The 19,244-nt window shown below is 46.7% G+C and overlaps 2 long non-coding RNA genes across 2 annotated transcripts; one reads left to right on the top strand and one right to left on the bottom strand.

The window, feature by feature from the left end:
* Nucleotides 1–11,547: 11,547 nt before the first annotated feature.
* Nucleotides 11,548–12,537, bottom strand: LOC307032817. Its single transcript, XR_013806381.1, has 3 exons — nucleotides 12,471–12,537; nucleotides 11,992–12,169; nucleotides 11,548–11,626 (listed from the first exon to the last, which is right to left on the bottom strand). It is a non-coding gene; the product is annotated as an uncharacterized lncRNA (long non-coding RNA).
* A 3,856-nt stretch (nucleotides 12,538–16,393) lies between these two features.
* LOC307030922 lies at nucleotides 16,394–18,912 on the top strand. Its single transcript, XR_013805825.1, has 4 exons — nucleotides 16,394–16,846; nucleotides 16,937–17,047; nucleotides 17,767–17,828; nucleotides 18,102–18,912. It is a non-coding gene; the product is annotated as an uncharacterized lncRNA (long non-coding RNA).
* Nucleotides 18,913–19,244: the final 332 nt, after the last annotated feature.

The following is a 19,244-nucleotide window of genomic DNA, read 5'->3' as shown; positions in this document are numbered from 1 at the left end:
TGCTGGGGGTGTGGTCAGCCGGGACATTTGGCCAGAGACTGCCCCAAGGCACGCAGGACCCAGGGAAACGACGTGGGGCCCACATAAAGGGGAAGATGCGAGGCCAAGCCCAAAAACTCCTCAACCAAACCACCGTTTTATTGTCATCAACACCGACATCAGAGGAAGGAGCCCGGCGGCACAGCCGGGGGAGCCAGACTATACACCTTCCTGAAGAAGATGACAGCACATGCGTGGAGCCTGTCGTCGCGGTGGGCCGTGCTGGTGGTGGGGATTCCTGTGATGTCCCTGTCGCTGTGGAAGGGGTGCCCTGCACTGCACTGGTGGACACAGGCTCTACAGTAACCCTGGTGAGACCAGATGTGTTGCCCAGTGGGACTGTGTTGGAGCCGACAGCGGTGCGTCTCCGCACAGTCACAGGAGAGTTGGCGCCTATGAAAGGAAGAGGCATTCTGACGGTGTCGGTGGGGGGAGTTGAAGTGCAGCACCCCGTGTGGATAGCGGAGGTACAGGACCCGTGTATTCTCGGTCTGGACTTTTTGAGGGCGTCTGGCTGACATCTGGATTTTCTAGCAGGCACAGTGAGTTTCCATGGGGGGCCTCTGATCACTATGACCCGTATCCACGTCCCTGCTGAACCTGCGGGGGGATCCCCTACACACACTGTGAGTACTCTAGGAACGGAAGAAAATCTTCCCTCTTTTCCTTTATTCCCGGTGACGTCCACTCAGGCCGATTCCGCACCTGTCACCCCCGTCCTGTGCCACCCGTGCACAGCCCCCCCTCAATTATCCCAGTCTGGGGTGGAAGAGGCGCAGTCTGCAGTAGTGGAGGTGTGGAAGAGGAACTGTGGCGGCCTGAGTCCCGAGCAGCAAGAGCAATTGTGGCAGCTGCTGCTAGAGTTCCAGGGCAGTTTCGCCATGAAGGAGGAGGAGGTGGGCCGAACGCATCTGGTAGAACATGAGATTGATACGGGGGACTCGCGTCCCATCAAGTGTCGCCCGCGCCGACTTCCCCTAGCTCGTCAGCAGGCTTGCGACGAGGCAGTGCAGAGCATGCTGCGGGCAGACATCATCGAGCCCTCGATGATTAGCAGTGGTGCTGTCCATCAGGCACTTTAAATACTACCTGTGTGGTCAGGCGTTCAAGGTGAGGACTGATCACTCTGCATTACAGTGGCTCATGACGTTCAAAGAGCCCGAAGGGCAGTTCGCCAGGTGGATAGAAGAGCTCCAAGCTTTCGAATGGCAGGTTCTGGGCACTTTGGCGTCACTAATGGCGCATTTACACTGCAGGCCTCGCTCGGCTTTGGTTAGGCCTTATTAGGCCCAGCTCACTTTAATGCTGCGCTCACATTACAGTTTGGGAACTGGGGTAGTTACTATAGTAACGCAGTTTAGGCGAGGCGATCGGCTTAATGGCGGGCGGAGCGACGCTGCATACAACTGCCGTGACGTCATCTTCAATGCGACACAACTCAAAAAACACACAACAACAATGGAGGATGTGGAAGCCATCGTGTCCTTGCTTCTTGGTATGTGGTTTTTTATCACAGCAAGAAGGAAAACTTTGTTTCGGAAAAGGCTGCTTATAGCAAGACGTAATACAGCAGAAGCTGAGGGGAGATTTATGGCAATCAAACAACGCAGCAGAGACTACGCCAAGACGACTCAACGACAACGCTACTCGGTAAGCTAACGTTGGCTAACTAGCAATGTGTTTCACGCTCACTATACGACCAATGTGTTTCACGCTCACTATACGATCAATGTGTTTCAAGCATTTAATTAATTGTAGCTACCACTTTTACCTATTAAAATATGTATGCTTTTGTTTGTGTATTTCAGAAGTTCGGTTGCCGCCGTGTTTGGATGCTCGACCGAGCAAGCCAGTGGTGTGATAATATTGTTCCATCTTTCACACCCACTCAGTGGGTGGAGAACTTCAGGATGTCTGAGGAAACCTACCTCTACCTGTGCAACAAACTGCAGCCAGCGATGGAGAGACAGGACACATCATTCCGCTAGTGTATACCTCTAAAGAAGAGGGTGGCCATCGCACTGTGGAAGCTTGCGACCGGCTCAGAGTACAGAAGCATTGGACATCTTTTCGGAGTGAGCAACCCATCTGTGTGCGGGTGTGTGCAAGACTTCTGTGGTGCTGCAGAGACGTTGTTAGTACCGGAACTAATTTGTTCACCAGACCAAAGTTTGCAGAAATGGCTGCCTACAATGAGAACAGGTGGGGGCTCCCTCAGTGTGTAGGTGCTTTTGATGGATCACACATACCCATGTTGGCACCACAGGAATACCACTGCGACTATTTCAACCGTAAAGGCTGGCACTGCATCATCCTTCAAGGAGTTGTAGATGGAAAGGGACATTTCTGGAATGTGTTTGCAGGAATGCCTGGGAGCTTGCATGACGCTCGGGTTTTGAGGCTGTCCTCATTGTGGGAGTTAGCCAGTCGTGGCAAATACTTTCCACCTTGCACCAGGAACATTGGTGGGGTGAGTGCTGGCTATTACATCCTGGGAGACTCTGCCTATCCCTTGCAAAACTGGCTCATAAAAACGTTCCCTGACAATGGACAGCTGACAGCAGAACATGTGATCTACAACAAGAACATTTGCAGTACACGGGTAGTGGTTGAAAACGCACCTGGTAGACTGAAGGGAAGGTGGCGTTGCCTCATGAAAAGAAATGACTGTAATGTGAAACTTCAATCAATGGTGCTGACATGCTGTGCTCTGCATAACCTCTGCGAGAGTCATGGAGAGGCCTATGATGATGGATGGGATGCACCAGCAGTAGCAGAGCCTGGGGTAGCAGTGGCACAAGGTGCAGAGGAGGAGGGCACTGAAATACGAGAGGGTTTGATGCGCTACCTGAATCCCTAAATAATAACATCATGGTTCAGTGATATACATTTCTTGTGTTTGTAATTTTAAACACGACATTGAAAGACTGTGGACCATTAAGGCTAGTGACATTTTGTTTTGTTTTTATTATTACTACATTGTATTGAACATAAATAAATCTTTTTTTCTTTTTCACATATATGTGTTTGTCAAATGATTTAAACAAAAAAATGTTATCAGAATTGACTATTTAGTAAATATTAGATTTTCAAGCACCAGTAAGTACTCCCCCATAATAAGAACATTTGAGCAAATATGAAAGTAAACATAAATACAAATGATCTCTTATCCCCCTTCTCTTTCTGTTTTTTTTCTAAATACCCCCTTCCAGTTTATTTGTAAAAGGAAATCTCAAGGACCTCGAGCAAGCAAACTCAATTTCTTGCTTTAAATCTCTTCTTAAAATTAACTTTTATCTTATGGGCTTTTTCCTAACTGATGGTGTTTCTTATTGCTTTATAAATTCATGTATTTTATATCTCTAGATCTTAATTGGGCTATTTTTACAATTGTTCTTGAGTGATATTGTAGGCTTCCTTTGAAGACGTCACAGCTCAGCATGAGGGAATCACATCGGACGAGCATTTGTGCTTATCTTCACTGAATAAATATAATGTGCGAGTCAAACTGCTGAGGTAGCCTTTTATCAGTTTAGGCTGTAGTGCATGATAATAACATCGTGCTGCACACGGCGCTGGATTAAAATGTGTAAAAGCTGTAATTATCTCAAAGGAAAGAACAATGCAAGAGAGCGCTTCATATGTTTTAAGACAGAGTACAGTGTGCACACTTTTTTCCTTCAGTAGCTCATCTCCTCTGGTTTATATTAACTCCTACATTCACTTCCCTGTTTTCCCTAAAGAATGTCTTTATAACATTAGTTACACATTGACCACCAAACACGTGATTCTCATCATCTTGTTGTGGGTGTATTCATTTGACATTAAGCTGACACATTTTTGTAGACTTAGGCGTGGTTAATGGTACAAGTTGTTAGTATTTCTCTTTTGTGACTACTTATTTTATTCAACGCTCAACTTGTTCAAACAACGAATGTGCTAAATACACTGTGATAAAGATGACAGTCCTAAAATACTCTGTCTATAGTTGAAATAGTCGTGGTAGCAGAGGAAGCTGTGTTATACGTATTGACTGATTACATTTGCTATTGGAGAGCCCTTACAGATGTGCAACGTGAAAACTATAGGTTACTTACGTAACCCCAGTTCTCAGAGTAACATGAAGTGAGATGTCTCACTATGGGATGCGCCTCATCGCGGAGCAAACAGAAGCATTAATCTCATTACGCCAATCCTGATTGGCTGGTGATCTTGACGTCAGCGTCAGGGAATCCACCCCCTATAAGTAGCTTGCGCTACGCCGCATGCGTCATTCAAAATAAGCACCTCTTCTCGCTTCACCATAGCAAGGAGGGCCGTCTGGTGAGAAATCTCACTTCATGTTACTCTGAGAACTGGGGTTACGTAAGTAACCTATAGTTCTCATTCATAACACTCCGTTCGATGTCTCACTATGGGATATTGTAGCTCCCGAATTGCCAGACGAGCTTATCTCAAAAGTCACCAAGACCAACCAGAACTTAACAGTTAGAGCTCTAACTCAGCAGGGGGCCCAGCACTGCATGGGCCACACTGGGAGCAAAGACGTCTAATCTGTAAAAGCGGACAAAAGTGAGCGGCGAGGACCAGCTCGCTGCTGCACAAATGTCTTGGATGGAAACACCCCTGAACAAAGCCCAGGATGTAGCCAGACCACGAGTCGAATGAGCACGCAAACCCGAAGGTGCCTGCAGACCCTGACTCGTGTAAGCCAAAGCAATTGCCTCCACAATCCAGTGAGAGAGCCGTTGCTTAGTAACAGGCTTGCCCTTCTGAGGGTTAGCCCAGGACACAAAGAGTTGGTCATTATGACGAAACTCTTTTGATCTGTCCATATAAGTGCGTAAAGCACGGACTGGACATAGCAAATTCGGCTGCTGTTCCCCGGAGGGACACAGCGGCGGAGGAAATACCTCAATGTCAAAGGGGGTACATGAACCAACCACCTTAGGTATAAAGGCAGGGTTGGGCTTCAGCAACACTCTCGTTAACCCTCGGGCGAACTGAGTGCATGAAGGATGTACAGATAGCGCATGAATGTCACTGACTCGCTTGGCGGATGCCAGGGTCAGTAACAGCACTATCTTGAGTGACAGGTGCTTCATGTCAGCTTCTTCCAGGGGTTCAAATGGGGCTCGAGTGAGCCCATCTAAAACCACTGTCAAGTCCCATAAGGGCACCAGTGACCTGGAAACAGGAAGGAGCCTGCGAGCTCCCTTCATAAAACGGCAGACCAGAGGATGCTGGCCGGCCGTCTTACCCTCAAAACCCACATGGCATGCAGCAATAGCAGCCAGGTAGACTTCGATCGTGGAGAAAGCTCTGTGTTTATCAATTAGGTCCTGTAGAAATGATAAAATCACTCCCACAGGGCATTGAAAAGAGGTGTGCCCTTTTTGAAGGCACCAGTCCTCAAACACCCTCCACTAACAGTCATAAAGAGACCTAGTGGAGGAAGCAGGAGGACCGGAGGCCAAATGTGCGCGAGCGCGTCCACGCCTAATGGTGCGTTTTGATCGCGCATTGAAAAGAAAAGCTGACAGTGAGCATTTTCTTTTGATGCGAACAGATCTACCGCGGCTCGGCCGTAACGCACCCACAGCTGACTCACAACCATTGGATGTAGAGTCCAGTCTGCATATAGTGGTACACCTCTGGACAGCAGGTCTGCACCGAGGTTCATCACACCCGGTACGTGCGTCGCTCTCAGAGAGAGGAGACGGCCGCAGCTCCACAAGATCAGTTTGCGTGCCAGCATGTGTAACTGGAGAGAGCGCAAACCCCCTTGTCGGTTTATATACGATATTGTGGTCGTATTGTCCATCCTCACAAGGACATGGTGTCCTCTGAGAAAAGGCAGAAAGCGTTTTAGGGTGAGGAACACCGCTAAAAGCTCCAGGTAATTTATGTGCGACCGCTGGAGGTCTCTGCTCCAGAGACCCCTCACCGGACGACCTTCGTAAATACCTCCCCAGCCTGTCAGACATGCGTCTGTGGTGACCACCTTCCGTGAAAGGACAGCACCCATAGGCACGCCCCGTACCAGAAAAGTCGGGTGCAGCCAGTGGCGCAGTGCCATTACGCATTTCACAGTAACCATCACTCTCCGTGCTCCATGACGCGCGGGGTTTAGTTTTAGAGCGGCTACCCAGCGCTGAAACTCCCTCATGTGTAACCGTCCCAGCCGTACAACCAGGATGGCTGACGCCATGAGCCCCAGTAACCGCAGGCATGATCTGAAAAGAACATGTTTGCGCAGCTGGAAATGAGCGAGGCAAGCTCTGAAAGCTTTCACTCTTTCCGCTGACAGGCGGGCTGGGCACCGAGTTCAGGTGTAAACCCAGGAAGAGTACAGTCTGTGCCGGGCACAACATGCTCTTTTCTTTGTTTATTATGAAACCCAGGTTGAGCAGGTGCTTTACGAGGACATTTGTCTGCGTAATAGCCTCCTGTTCCGACTGTGCGAGAAGCAGCCAGTCGTCTAGGTAGGTTGCCAGGCGAATACCCTGTTGTCTTAACGGGGCTATCGCGGCTTCCGTACATCGTACAAACACTCTTGGACTGAGAGACAGACCGAAGGGAAGTACTCTGTATTCGTAACAGATCCCCTGAAATGCGAACCTCAGATATTTCCTGTGTGGGTAATATACTGGGATGTGGAAATACGCATCTTTCAGGTTGACTGATGTAAACCAGTCGTTTTGTCGCACGAGACGCAGCAGAGATGTGTGAGTGAGCATTCTGAATTTGTATCTTCTTAGATATTGTTCAGAGCCCTCAAATCTAGTATTGGCCGAATTCCGTTCCCTCCCCGTTTGGGAACGAGGAAATACTTGGAATAAAAGCCGCTCTGACTCTGCTCGGCGGGTATTATAGATATAGCCTCCTTTTCTAGAAGTGAGAGAATCTCTCTTTCTAGAATGTGGGCTGACTCCCCTCGGGCCTGTGAATACAGAACGCCCGAGAAGCAAGGGGGGGTGAAAGCGAATTGGAGTCTGTAACCCCGTGTAACTGTCTTGAACACCCAAGCAGACGTTGTGAGCATCTTCCACTGTTCGCTCCTTAGAGCCAGCGGAGATGTCACGTCTTTTGCCCTCTGAGTCTCTATTTGTTGTGTTATGGGGCCCTCTAGTGTCTGAACATGGTGGTACCCCGATTTGACAGTCCCCACCGACACTGCGCATGCGCGTGATGGAGGTGCCTTCACAACCCAAGCCGGCACTGCGCCTGCACGTGACGGTGGTAGCCTCACAGCCCCAGTCGTTACTGCGCATGCGCGTGGCGGCGGTGCCTTCACAGACCCGTTCATCGTCCGCCTTTTGAGAGAGGCCGTAGCTGCTCTCAAAAGGGGAACAAATGGCGGGCTGTTTATTGGTTTTATTGTTTTCTCTTTCATTTTTCTGAGCTGCGCCCTCAGCCTGAGGCCTGGATGCGTCAGCGGAAAATGCTTTATCCGAGAAAACAGAGCAATATTGTGACATGTGTTTTGGTGCACTTGAGGATGGCTTTGAGGCATCTCTCGAGGCAGCGGGAACACATCTGGAGCTGGGGAACCTTCCAGCTCCGTCACCGAGGGAAGAAGAGGAGGCTGTCAGGCCGCCAGCTTCTTCTTCCTCGCCTGCTGGCCGAAATTCCGGGTTGGCTGCGCCTGGGCTGCAGCCGGAACCGGAGACTTTCTGGGCCAATTCGCCTTCGTCTCCTGCCTGGGCTGGGGACTCGGGGCGGGCCGTGACCTCTGCTGTTTCGGTACTTTAAACCGAGCAGCTGAGGTAGCTTGGGCGAGGGACTGCCGCTGTGAAGGCAGCGGCTGGACCCATCGAGGAAGACAGAGGTGGAGGGCCTCGTCTTCCTTCTTCTTGGACTCGCATCTCTTCTGCATAGAAGCGAGCGCAGATCCGAAAATCCCCTCGGGAACGATGGGCATGTCCAGCACATCCTCTCTTTCCCGGTTTTGGGAGGTTGGTGAGGTTGAGCCATCTAGCTCTTTCCTGCACCACCATAATTCCCATTGCCTTTCCCGTGGCCTGGACGGCGCAGCGTTGAACGTGGAGACAGATGTCCGTGATCGCGGCTATCTCGTCCAGTACTGCCGGTCCAGGATTACTCGATAGATCCTCGCAGAGCTCCGCTTGGTAAGCGGTTAGCAGCGAGGAAATGTTCAAAGCCCTGGCAGACAATGCTGCGGCTCTGTAGGACCGTGCAGTCATGGTTGACTGGAACCGGTCCGCCTTTGCCGGCAGCGTGGGGTTCCTGCTCGGTGTAGTCGCCATCCTCGGGAGGAGGTGAGCTGCCACCAGCGGTTCCATCGGCGGTATGCGGAGCAGGCCGAGCCTCTCCATACCGTCGCAGTCTAGGGGAGGAGGCACCCTGGATTGGGGCCTTGTTGCTGAAGGGCCGGTCTCTCCACGAGACCGACACCTCATCCAACATCTCCGGGAAGACCGGCAGGAGTTGCCTCTTTGTCCTCGTTGCTTGGGGCAAATGTTTCCCCTCGTAACGGGACCTGTAGGTCTCCTTGGCCATTTCGGGCCATGGGATGTCTAGGCTGGCTGCGGCACGCTGACACACGGCCTGCAGGTCTATGCTCAGACAGGGCGAAGCTGGTGTGCTATCGCCCGGGAGAGCAGCCATCGCTCCCGGCTTTGCAGCCTGAGCTGATGACACGAAGACATCATCGTCTTGCTCATCAGAGTCGGACAGGAGGAATCCAGAGGTTTCATCCTCTTCGTCCTCCATGTAGTCCAACTCCGGGACATCATCCGCGGGCGAGACCATGGTGAGGTCCAGTTGGGAGCCCCAGCTTGACACAGCGCGGGGCTCCGCTCGCACGTCCCTCGCTGCCACCGAGTCCCAGCCTGACACGGCGCGGGACTCCGGTTCTGCAGCTGCCACTACTGATGAGCCCCAGACCGACACAGTGCGGGGCTCCATCTCTGTGGTGGACGCCCCCGTGTCCTGATTTCCGTCCGGTAAATCAGAGGACATGAGGGAGTCCTGACCCGACAAGCTAGCTTGGCGTGCTAGCCGTCGGCGGAGGCTCTTGATGGTGAAGCGGGCACAATGTCCGCACGAGCCGGGGTTGTCGATAGCCTCCTGGGCGTGTTCTAGCCCGAGACAGGACGAGCAGACCTGGTGTGAGTCTGTGCCTGATATCTTCAACCCGCAGCCACAGAGCCGAGCCTCCGAGTCCCTGACTCCTCTGGTGTGAGGGAGAGAAGCGTCCATCTCGGTCGCCGTGGTGACGGCGTGGAGAGGACCCGCTCGTAACAGGTACGTTGCTGAGAAAAAATACTTCCCCAACTGTCGTTAATCCGGAGAAAAAACGACAGTGTAGAATTTTATTCTCAAAGAATATTAACTGGTGTGTTAATACCCTTTTTATCTTCCCCTCCTCCTGTGTGAGAGAGAAAAAGAAAAAACGTCCTTGCTACCGTGGTGTCGGTAGTGAGGGAAGACAAGCTAGCAACACGTGTGTTGCTAGCTTGAAAAAATCAAAACCTTACCTTTATTCCCGAGGAGAAAACGGCGAGGTCGATTTGCAATACTAACTGGTGTGTTGGTATTAACAGTCTTCTTGCAGAAGTATATATAGAAGTAGCCGGCGAGCGCCCGTCGACCGAAGGTTAGCTTCGTAAATCAGTCTGTGGACCGTTAAGCTAGCTAGCTACTGATCTTTTTCGAGATGTGCTCCGAAGCGAGAAGAGGTGTTTGAATGACGCATGCGGCGTAGCGCAAGCTACTTATAGGGGGTGGATTCCCTGACGCTGACGTCAAGATCACCAGCCAATCAGGATTGGCGTAATGAGATTAATGCTTCTGTTTGCTCCGCGATGAGGCGCATCCCATAGTGAGACATCGAACGGAGTGTTATGAATGAGAACAACATTTTTAAGCTTAAACAATACAAAACCCGCAAATGAAAAAAGTAGTCTCGGCCTCATGGTTAGAGACGAAACCGGTTCAGTGTCTCTGGAAGGAAAACAATTAAACCTTTACATGTTCAGTCACTGCTGTAAGGTAGATAATCTTACTCAAAGTAAAACTGTCATTTAGACAATTTCTTTGAAATTTACTTTGCATGTTTGTTACGGCTGCTGCCTTCCTGATCGTCTGAGTGTTTTCAGCTGTGTGTTCTATGTAAATGAGCTGTGCGGCTCCCATCTCCTGGTCCGCCTCCTGAAGATTGCGATTGGAGCACGCCGGGCCCGACGCACTCCAATCGCAGCGCACAGCCGGCGCACACCTGCTGGAGATGACTACAAAGCTTGGGGACAATCCTCATTCTGGAGGCTCTGTAGGTGGACAGATGCCTCTCGCTACTTGCTCTTTGTTCTGGGGTTAAAACTTGTGTGATTAGTTAGAGTGTAGAGTAGCTTAGTTAGTGTTTAGAGTATAGTTCGGATTTGTGACTGTTGCCTGTAGTTTAGCTGTGTTTCTGTATAGATTATTTGTGTTAGTTGTACCACTTTTAGAGTGAGGTTTTGTTTCGTTCCTTATTTAGTATATTAGTATGTATTTTCCTTGTATGTCTTAAGACTCCCTTTTTGAGTCCTCCTTTAGTTGGTTATTTGTCAACCTGTGCCCTTTTGGCGCCTTTGTTTGTTTCAGGCTGCTTGCCTGCCATTTTGTTCACAGCTGTTTTAAATAAACACTTATAATTAATACCAATTCCATACTGGTGTGTGTTGCATTCCTCTTCCCCTAGTTGGGACGTAACAATGTTTTAACAAGTGTGCTCTTGGAACAAGTGGATCGCCCACAGATACAAACTCAATTACACTTTTATTTCATTATTTTTAAGAGATCACTATTTGACAAGGCCTAAATATTAAGCAGTCCACTTCTGTTATATCCAGGGTCAGTTCAACCCTCCACTGAGCCCCAATCATGTTACCCCTTCTATCTATTAATTGTTTAGTAACTTGATGTGAATCTGAATTTTTTTTTAACGTTGGACTACGACAATTGTCAGTGTTTTTGTTTCACTTTATGATTGGATTCCAAAACTGTAATTTTGTGTGTGAGTGGCAACCCAGTGACTTTGTTTACATGCTCACGAAAATCAGTTTGTTAATCAGATTATGGCAGGAAATCAGATGATGCATTTAACAACAAGAGATAAGATGAGAAGTACTTTATTGAATCCCAATTTGGGAAGTGCTTTTTGTGTCAGCATAAAAAGGCATGGCATTGTACAATACAAAAAAAATATGTTTGTATTGCAGCAGCATAAAAATATATGGCACTACTGTATATAAAATAAAATAAAAACTACAAATCTTGCATTTACAAATTAACAAAAACAAGAGAGATGAAACTGAATAATATTAATATTACAGAGGTGGTTCGTCTTCCTGAGGAGACGGGTCACGTCGGATGCCCCCTACAATCCGGTCGAGAGTGTGCAGGAAGGCTGGGTTAAATGCATGAGTTTGAGCATTCTCCTCCCTTCTCAAGGCCATTTCCTCCTCCCTCGCCCGGGCAGTAGCCTCCATGTTCAGCTGCCAGTGCCGATCCAGCTGGGCCAGGCTCTGTTCATGCCGTTGCTGCTGTGCTAGGTGCTCGTCTCCTCCTCGTTTCCTCTTGCCTGTATGACAATAAGATAATTAAAGCAATAAGAATTAGCAATAACAATGTAAAACACAGGACAGGTACAGGTCACACAAGGATACAATACAATGTATAAGCAGAACAACAGTAAGGATGAACTAAAGACAGTTATGCCCTAGATGTTTACAATGATTGTGAAATACATTATGTCCAGCCTGTTGATAATGAATATAAATATGTATATAATAGGATGTCACACACAATTGTACTAGCTGCTTACTAGCTAGTTTGTAACAGAGCATTTCCACACAGTGGTATAGCATATTTTACTTAATGACGATGGATGATCTAAAGTTTAAAAAAAGTCACAATTCCAGTCGTTTTGCCATGCCTATTTCTTACCCCACACGCTGCGGTGTCGTGATGGCACTCGGCGTTGGTGTCGGTTCCTCGGCTGGTGTCTGTGGTCGAGTTGGTCGAGTTGGGGTCCGTTCTGGATTCGATGACGATGTTGTGGACGGAACACTGCCACCACCCGTTGTTCAGGACTGTTCCTCCATACTAGTCCCAAGGGCATCATCTAGAACAGCAACTTGACTTGTTAATTCCACAAACTACTGTAGCACAATACTAAATAGCAACAACAACTGCAGAAAAGAAGAACTGAACGTAAACAATGGCGCATGTGGTGGTAGCAAACAATAGCTCTAGCTAATGCTATCTGCCTTAGCTAGCTATGTTGCTCTTCGGGGCTCCATAAATAATAATATAATCGAACATAAATGTAAGGATAAAATAGACTTGTTTGTTAGAAGTGAGCTTTAGAATAGATAGGGACACAACGCTTTCAAGCAAATAACAGAGCGTTAGCAAAGACTTACCATGCAGGGACTCCAGTAACGTGGTTGCAGAGTCGAGAGCTCCCTCCCTCCCAACAGGTTGAACCCCTTCCAGCTTTTCCTATCTGAACCACTCCGGCCGTTATGGTCCTTCACGGCTCTATACTCACTCTTAAGCTATTTCAGCTTTTCCCTACACTGCTGGAAAGTCCTTGAGAATCCGTGTTCGGCCAACAGTGCAGAAACCTCCTGAAAAACTTTTAGGTTGCGAGTTGTGCCTTCCAGCTCTCGCTGGATTTTATCATCTGCAATCAGCTGGAGGAACATCGTAACTTCGTCAATCGACCACGGTGTGCTTTTCTTTGCCATTTCTTCTAAGGTTCACTGTTTTAAAAAATGCTGCAAGCGTCCCTTAATATATGCGACACTAGGGATTAAGTCGCGCGAGAATTGTGACGATTCTCTCTGACCAATCAGCAGTCGTCACTAGTTTAGCATATTCCGCCCGGTTGTTGGCCCCGCTTGTTGGCCCGATAGAACCACGATTTAGTCGGGCCAGAAAAGAGGTGAAAAAGTAGCCCCGGGGCGGAACTAGGCCAAGTGTTAGCACAACCAAAAACAGGCCCCGCACGGCTCGGCACGCTCAAAGCGAGCTCCGCGCTGTAGTGTGAATGCGCCATAAGACGCTCCAGCTCCTTCGACATGGCTGCTACTGGGGGCAGTGCCGGAGGGATGTAGAAGACTTCTGTCGCCGTTGTGACCCGTGTATGGCTCGGAAGGGCCCCCCTGGTCGTTCCCATGCGCCACTGCAACAGTTTCCCGTGGGGGCCCCGATAGAGAGGAGCGGTTGATGTGGTGGGGCCTCTACCTTTGTCAAACAGCGGTAACCGCTACGTTCTCACGGCCATAGACTATTTCACAAAATGGCCAGAGGCGTATGCCCTTCCTGATCAAGAAGCAGAGACAGTCACAGATGCCTTTGTGGCCGGCATGTTCAGCCGGTTTGGAGTGCCGGAGACCCTGCACAGTGACCAGGGGAGAAATGTTGAGTCCCGGGTGTTCGCGTCCATGTGCACACAACTGGGCATGCACAAAACACGCACCTCCCCCTTCAGACCCCAGAGCGACGGACTAGTCGAGAGATTCCATCGCACCATGGGACAGCAGCTGGCCATCCTTACGTCTCAGCATCAGCGTGACTGGGACGATCATCTGCCCCTGGTGCTCATGGCATGTCACTCTGCAGTCCAGGAGTCCTCAGCCTGTTCTCCTGCCCTCCACATGTTAGGGAGAGAGCTTCGAACCCCTGCTGTTTTGGCGTTTGGTCAGCCACCAGATTCCCTGGACACGCCTCCAAGTCCTGAGTACGCCAGGAGACTTCAGGACCGCCTCGATTCCGCTCGCGCCTTTGCCCGCGATCAACAGAAAAGTGCTGGGGTGAGACAGAAGCGGAACTATTACACCCGGACAAGAGGGCAGCATTTCCGGGCCGGGGAGCTGGTGTGGGTCTACAGCCCACAACGGAAGAAAGGCCGGTGCCCACAACTGGACAGCCAGTGGGTTGGTCGTTGCAGAGTACTGGAGAGGGTGGGGGAAGTGGTCTACAGGGTGCAGCTGCCGTCAAAGGGGAGAAAAGTGGTTCTCCACAGAGACAGGTTGGCTCCGTACAGAGGAGTCGCTTCCCCACAGGCCCAAGGAACACTGGGGCCCGCCTCTTCAACACTCTCACTCAGGTCCCCCGGCGAGCGGAGCAACAGTGCCTCTTCAGGGTCTGAGTGTCCCCCCATTGTATTCCCCCTTTCCCCGCCTGAGCGAGAACCGGCCACCCCTGTCCCCCTGCCGAGGAGGCAGTCACGACCCCCGAGTCGTTTCAGAGACTTTGTTTGGTAGTAAAGTTTATAGTGAGACCCCTCGTTTCCGGTAGTGGGCAAGAATGCGCCCTGGTCTCACTGGAAGGGATGGTAGTCCACCCAGACCTTCCTAGTCACAGTTCAGTGTGTAGTTGTAGTGTTTGTGCTGGGTGTTGTTTGTTCCTCGTGGGCTAGGAACTTTGTAGTGGGGGGGTAGTGTAGCGACCCGGATAGGATGCTGAGGGTGTCACTCAGGCATCCCCCGTCTCTCTGCCAATCACAGAGCTGCACAGTGATGCTGGTCTAGGTGCGGGCCTGTGGTTGGGGGAGCAGACGGGGGAGGGCGTGGAAGTTGTGACGTAGTCACTGTTGTTAGAGTGTGTGAGGTTGAACCCACAAGCTGTACATGAACCTGTGATCATTGAGAATAAGAAGAGTTATTAAAGCCTAATAACTTGAAGCCTGTTTCCGACTCTCTTCGTGAACATTACAATATTTAGTGTTCATGTTTCAATAACGAGTAGTTTTGCATGGTGAGCCAATGATTTGTTAGCATTTAGTTAGCATAATGTTAGCCAGAAGCCCTTCTAATTCTTAAGGCTGGATACCGATTAAACGTTTGCAATATATCGCCCTTTGCCGCCCTAGCTTCTTTTTACAATCACATTTATTTATTCATTCACAAACCTTTTACATTTATGATGAGGAATGATAGATGACGGATGAGCTGCTAGGGCCACATCTGGTTCTCTGGAAGAAAAAAAAGGCTGCTCCACCCCAGGATGCTCCAGATTCCCATCTGGACTAAGCTAGCCATTATTGCAACTAGATGTGTTGTGCTTAAACAACATTTCAAGTAAACAGAATTATCTGTAAACTTTCCTTATTTGAGTGAGTCATTTTGAGATTAGTTTTTACTGACTCTTATAACATATTTTACTGGTGATAATTGTGTCTGATGTCTTCACTGGAAGCACAGTGTAGCTAATTTTAAAGCTAGTTAATCCAGTTTCCTTGTAACTACGACTAGTCTAGCACTTGTTTATGGAGCTTCATCATTTTCTCATTCATATTCACTGTCATTGATTTTGTCGTCCAAAGCTGTCTTTACAGTTAGACTTTTTTCCTGTAAAAAAAAAAAGACCTTTATTGGAAGATTTGCTTAAATAACTTGAGAAGAATGAAGTGATATGCTTCAAACCAATCAGAATAGGACCACTGACACAGGAAATGCACTTTTTTAAATCTTTATTCTGTGAAAACCAATCAGATGCAGAGTGACACGCATATGGGCGGCCATGAGACCTTTTGTACACAGACATTGTCAAGATGTTACTGCTATCGGTAACACTGCTTCTTCTTCATAAAGGATGTAGGTGCAAGTATTAACTTAAATATTTACATTTAGATATATGAAGGTTCCGATAGCTTGTTTTTGCATGATGAATACTACATTTGCACACTAATTGTTTTTTACTGTTTCACGGTTTGTTTTATGTCAATTATTTCAGATACGCTGGCTCCAGTGACTACAGTTCAACTTGGTGAATCTGCTACCTTAACGTGTGCTCTGCATAAAACTGAGATAAGGCACAGAGAGCTCCGCTGGTACAAGCAGAGTGCTGGAGAGACTCTGACATTAATTGTGACACTGCCCGAATCCTCAAAACCTTCGTTCGAACCAGGGTTTTCTGACTCAAGATTGGAGGTAAATATTGGAAATAATTTAAGCACCCTGACCATTCGGAGGACAATCCCAGAAGATGAAGGAATGTATCACTGCTCAATTGAGGATTTTTTTAGGAATCGTGTATGGAGTGGGACATATTTGTTACTAAAAGGTAAACACGTGATCTAATTTTCAAAAGATTTTCAAATGTTTTAGATCTGATTAAAAGCTTCAAAATAGTTCTAAGTATCTGAACCCTGATTTGAACATCTACAAAATGATTTGAAGAATTTATTTCCCAAATATTTGTGATGATTTGGGTTCTTGATAAAAAAAAATCTAATTTCACCAAGTCCTGAATCTTAAAATTAAGTTAAAACCACAAATTAACTACATTATCCGTTTTTAAAAGAAAAATGTATGAAGCACTCATCGGTGTTGTAACAATGTATTTTTTCTTTGATCAAAAATGTACCACATTTAAGATGGATGTAAACACATTTTTGGCTGTTTAATGTGGTTTTTAACACTTTTTTATTTTCCAGGAAACACTCAGAGGACTTCAAAGTATTCTGTTCAGTGCCCGACATTATCTGATCCGGCTCCTCAAGAAATCTCGATGACCCTTCAGTGTTCGGTCCTCTCTAAATCGGAGAATAAAACATGTCAAGGAGACATCAGTGTGTTCTGGGTTGGAGCTGGATCAGATACATTTCGTCCAAACATAATGTACACTGATGGAAGGAGACAAGCGGAATGTGAGAAGTTACCGGACACTCAGAAGAGTTGTGTTTATCGCTTCTCAAAGAACTTCAGCTCATCTGATGCCAGGACTTACTACTGTGCTGTGGCCACATGTGGAGAGATACTATTTGGAGATGTTACACATACGCAATTAGGTATGGTTTTATATTGTTGAATATTAGAGGTGATATTCGAAAAATGTTCGTAACATTATGATTGCTTTGTGTTTTTTCTTTGTTGTCCAGAGAAAACTGCAAGTCCTGAAGTTTTTGCGCTGGTGATAGCGATCGTCTGCTTGGTCATTTCTGTGATTGGAAACATTGCTTTCTTCTGTTGCCGAACTTCAAAATGTAAAGGTAAGTGTTGTTGAATTATTTTGAAAATGGTATACACTGATTTTATTACATATTGTGCAAGAGATGTAACATCATAAAGTACAGCATGAACCTCAACCTCATGCTTTAAGATTTAAATAATAAATAACAGCAGAAGTTGGGTCTTAACAGAAATATTTTATTTAAGATATTATATCAAATAAATGTATCAGCAAACACTGGCAGCATGATGTGTCCAATTTTCTGTTAGGTAAAATGTCTGTCTTATTAAGTTACTTAGAAAAAAAATTGATAAATTGGGGTTATGATCCTTATATAAAATGAAGCTTAAAGTTGGGGTAGGTCATTTTGGAGAAACCAGCTCGAGTGCGCTAGAATTTGAAAATACACAGCCGGAAAAAATCTGTCCCTCCTCCAACACACACAAACTCGCACATGACCAATGAGGGCACGAGATAAGTTTGTGCACAGATGGAAGGCTGACAGACAGGTAGGCCATCCAGTTACTTTAGACGGGCCGGCTCAGATGATTGGTCGTGCTTTTTACAGTATTACGGCTTCCACAGGTGAATTTTTTTTAATGGATTTTTTGTCAAAGCACTTAAGATATTCATTGCTATCGGGATGTTAAGAGCATTCCATGGAATATAACAAAAAGTGTATCTCAAGCCGGTTTTTTCAAACTTACCTACCCCACCTTTAAACCAATTACATTTGGGTTTTTGTTTTTCATTTTTTAGGAATAGAAAACCCCACTGGGCAAGCAAGATATGACAACTCAAGCCAACCAGTGCATGATATGGTAAGTAATGACACAATATACGTTGGGATCTTTTTTAATAACATGAAATCAAACAGCACCACTAACAGTAAACATGTAAGGGAGGATGCACATCTGGCCGGTCATTAGTGTGATGTGAGCCCTGACAGGGTGAGCAGCAATCTTAAATCCTCTGGTGATTCATTTTGTCCAGAATGAACGACCACTTACCAAATACATCAACCAATCTGTTTATAAATTCAGACAAAACTGTGTAAAAGTAAACGTATAATGATCTTCTTATTTGCCGCACAGATTGAAGGGGGAAATGATCTGAATTATGCTGCCCTTCATTTATCTGGAAGGAAGGCTACAAAAGGAAGGAGGAGTGATTTGACTACTGAAGAATGTGTGTACTCTCATGTTAAATGCTAAATGTGAATGTGTGTCAAAAAAAGCCCGTAGGTTGGTTGATCACACTGACCTCTGACAATGACTTATAATGTAAATATGTTAGCTTCCCTTTTGTTTAGAGGGAGTTTTTTCCATGCTAAAATCTGAAATCATATCATACATATGCTTTTTATATTCCTTGTTTGACCATTATTTGATCTGCTCATCCTGTGTTTGAATGTGTCGTCATTTTATCTTAGAAATACTAACCCTAATTGGTTATATTAAACATATTAAAACAAATAATTGAGAAAGAGGTTTTTCTTAAGATTTATTTAGGGCCATTAAGCATAACTTTACAACTTTTTTGTAAAAGGAAATCTCACGTCTGTACTTAAGTAAAAGAGCTAACACCAAAAAATAATGTTACGCTAATATAATAAATAATTAGATTCTTATAAATCATGTATTAATGCAGTGGTCAGCAGTATCTGATCAATCATAATGACCCATCATAATTGAAATGTCCTTTTTCACCTTCTGTATTTATTGCAATGGGGGTGGAAATATAATTATTATTTGATATGATAATTATCTGCTTGGTCCTTTTGGGGATGTTGTAAAAGTTGTCTTCATCTGGCACTAAACACAAAAATAATAAAATTCAATAACGTGCTTTAACCACCAGGTGTCCCATTATATCAGCTGTGCACCGTTATGGTGTAAATACAGCCTATCTACCAATTGGATCAAATATAAAAGTCAGCCAAATTAGTGTTGATACTGCGAGGAGGCGTATTGTGTGAAAAGAAATGTAAGTTGTTGTTTAATTGCTTATATATTTAAGATCCACATCATGTTTTCAATTTTAGCGGCAGTTGTTCCTGTTTGTCTAGAAGTCTTCTCAGATATGTAATATTTAATGCAGCCAAACCGTGCAGCCAAACCGTTATGTGATGACTTCCGAAGAGAAAAGCATGCACACTCGGAATAAAGTGTTATTTTTAATTTTTTGGGAGGGATTTTACATCACATAAACACCATTTCCCAGCGTGCATTGCGGAT

This window comes from Notothenia rossii, assembly GCF_949606895.1.
Source record: "Notothenia rossii genome assembly, chromosome: 3".
Lineage (NCBI taxonomy): Eukaryota > Metazoa > Chordata > Actinopteri > Perciformes > Nototheniidae > Notothenia > Notothenia rossii.
Note: the sequence above shows the minus strand (reverse complement) of the source record. Positions and strands in the feature narration are given on the sequence as shown.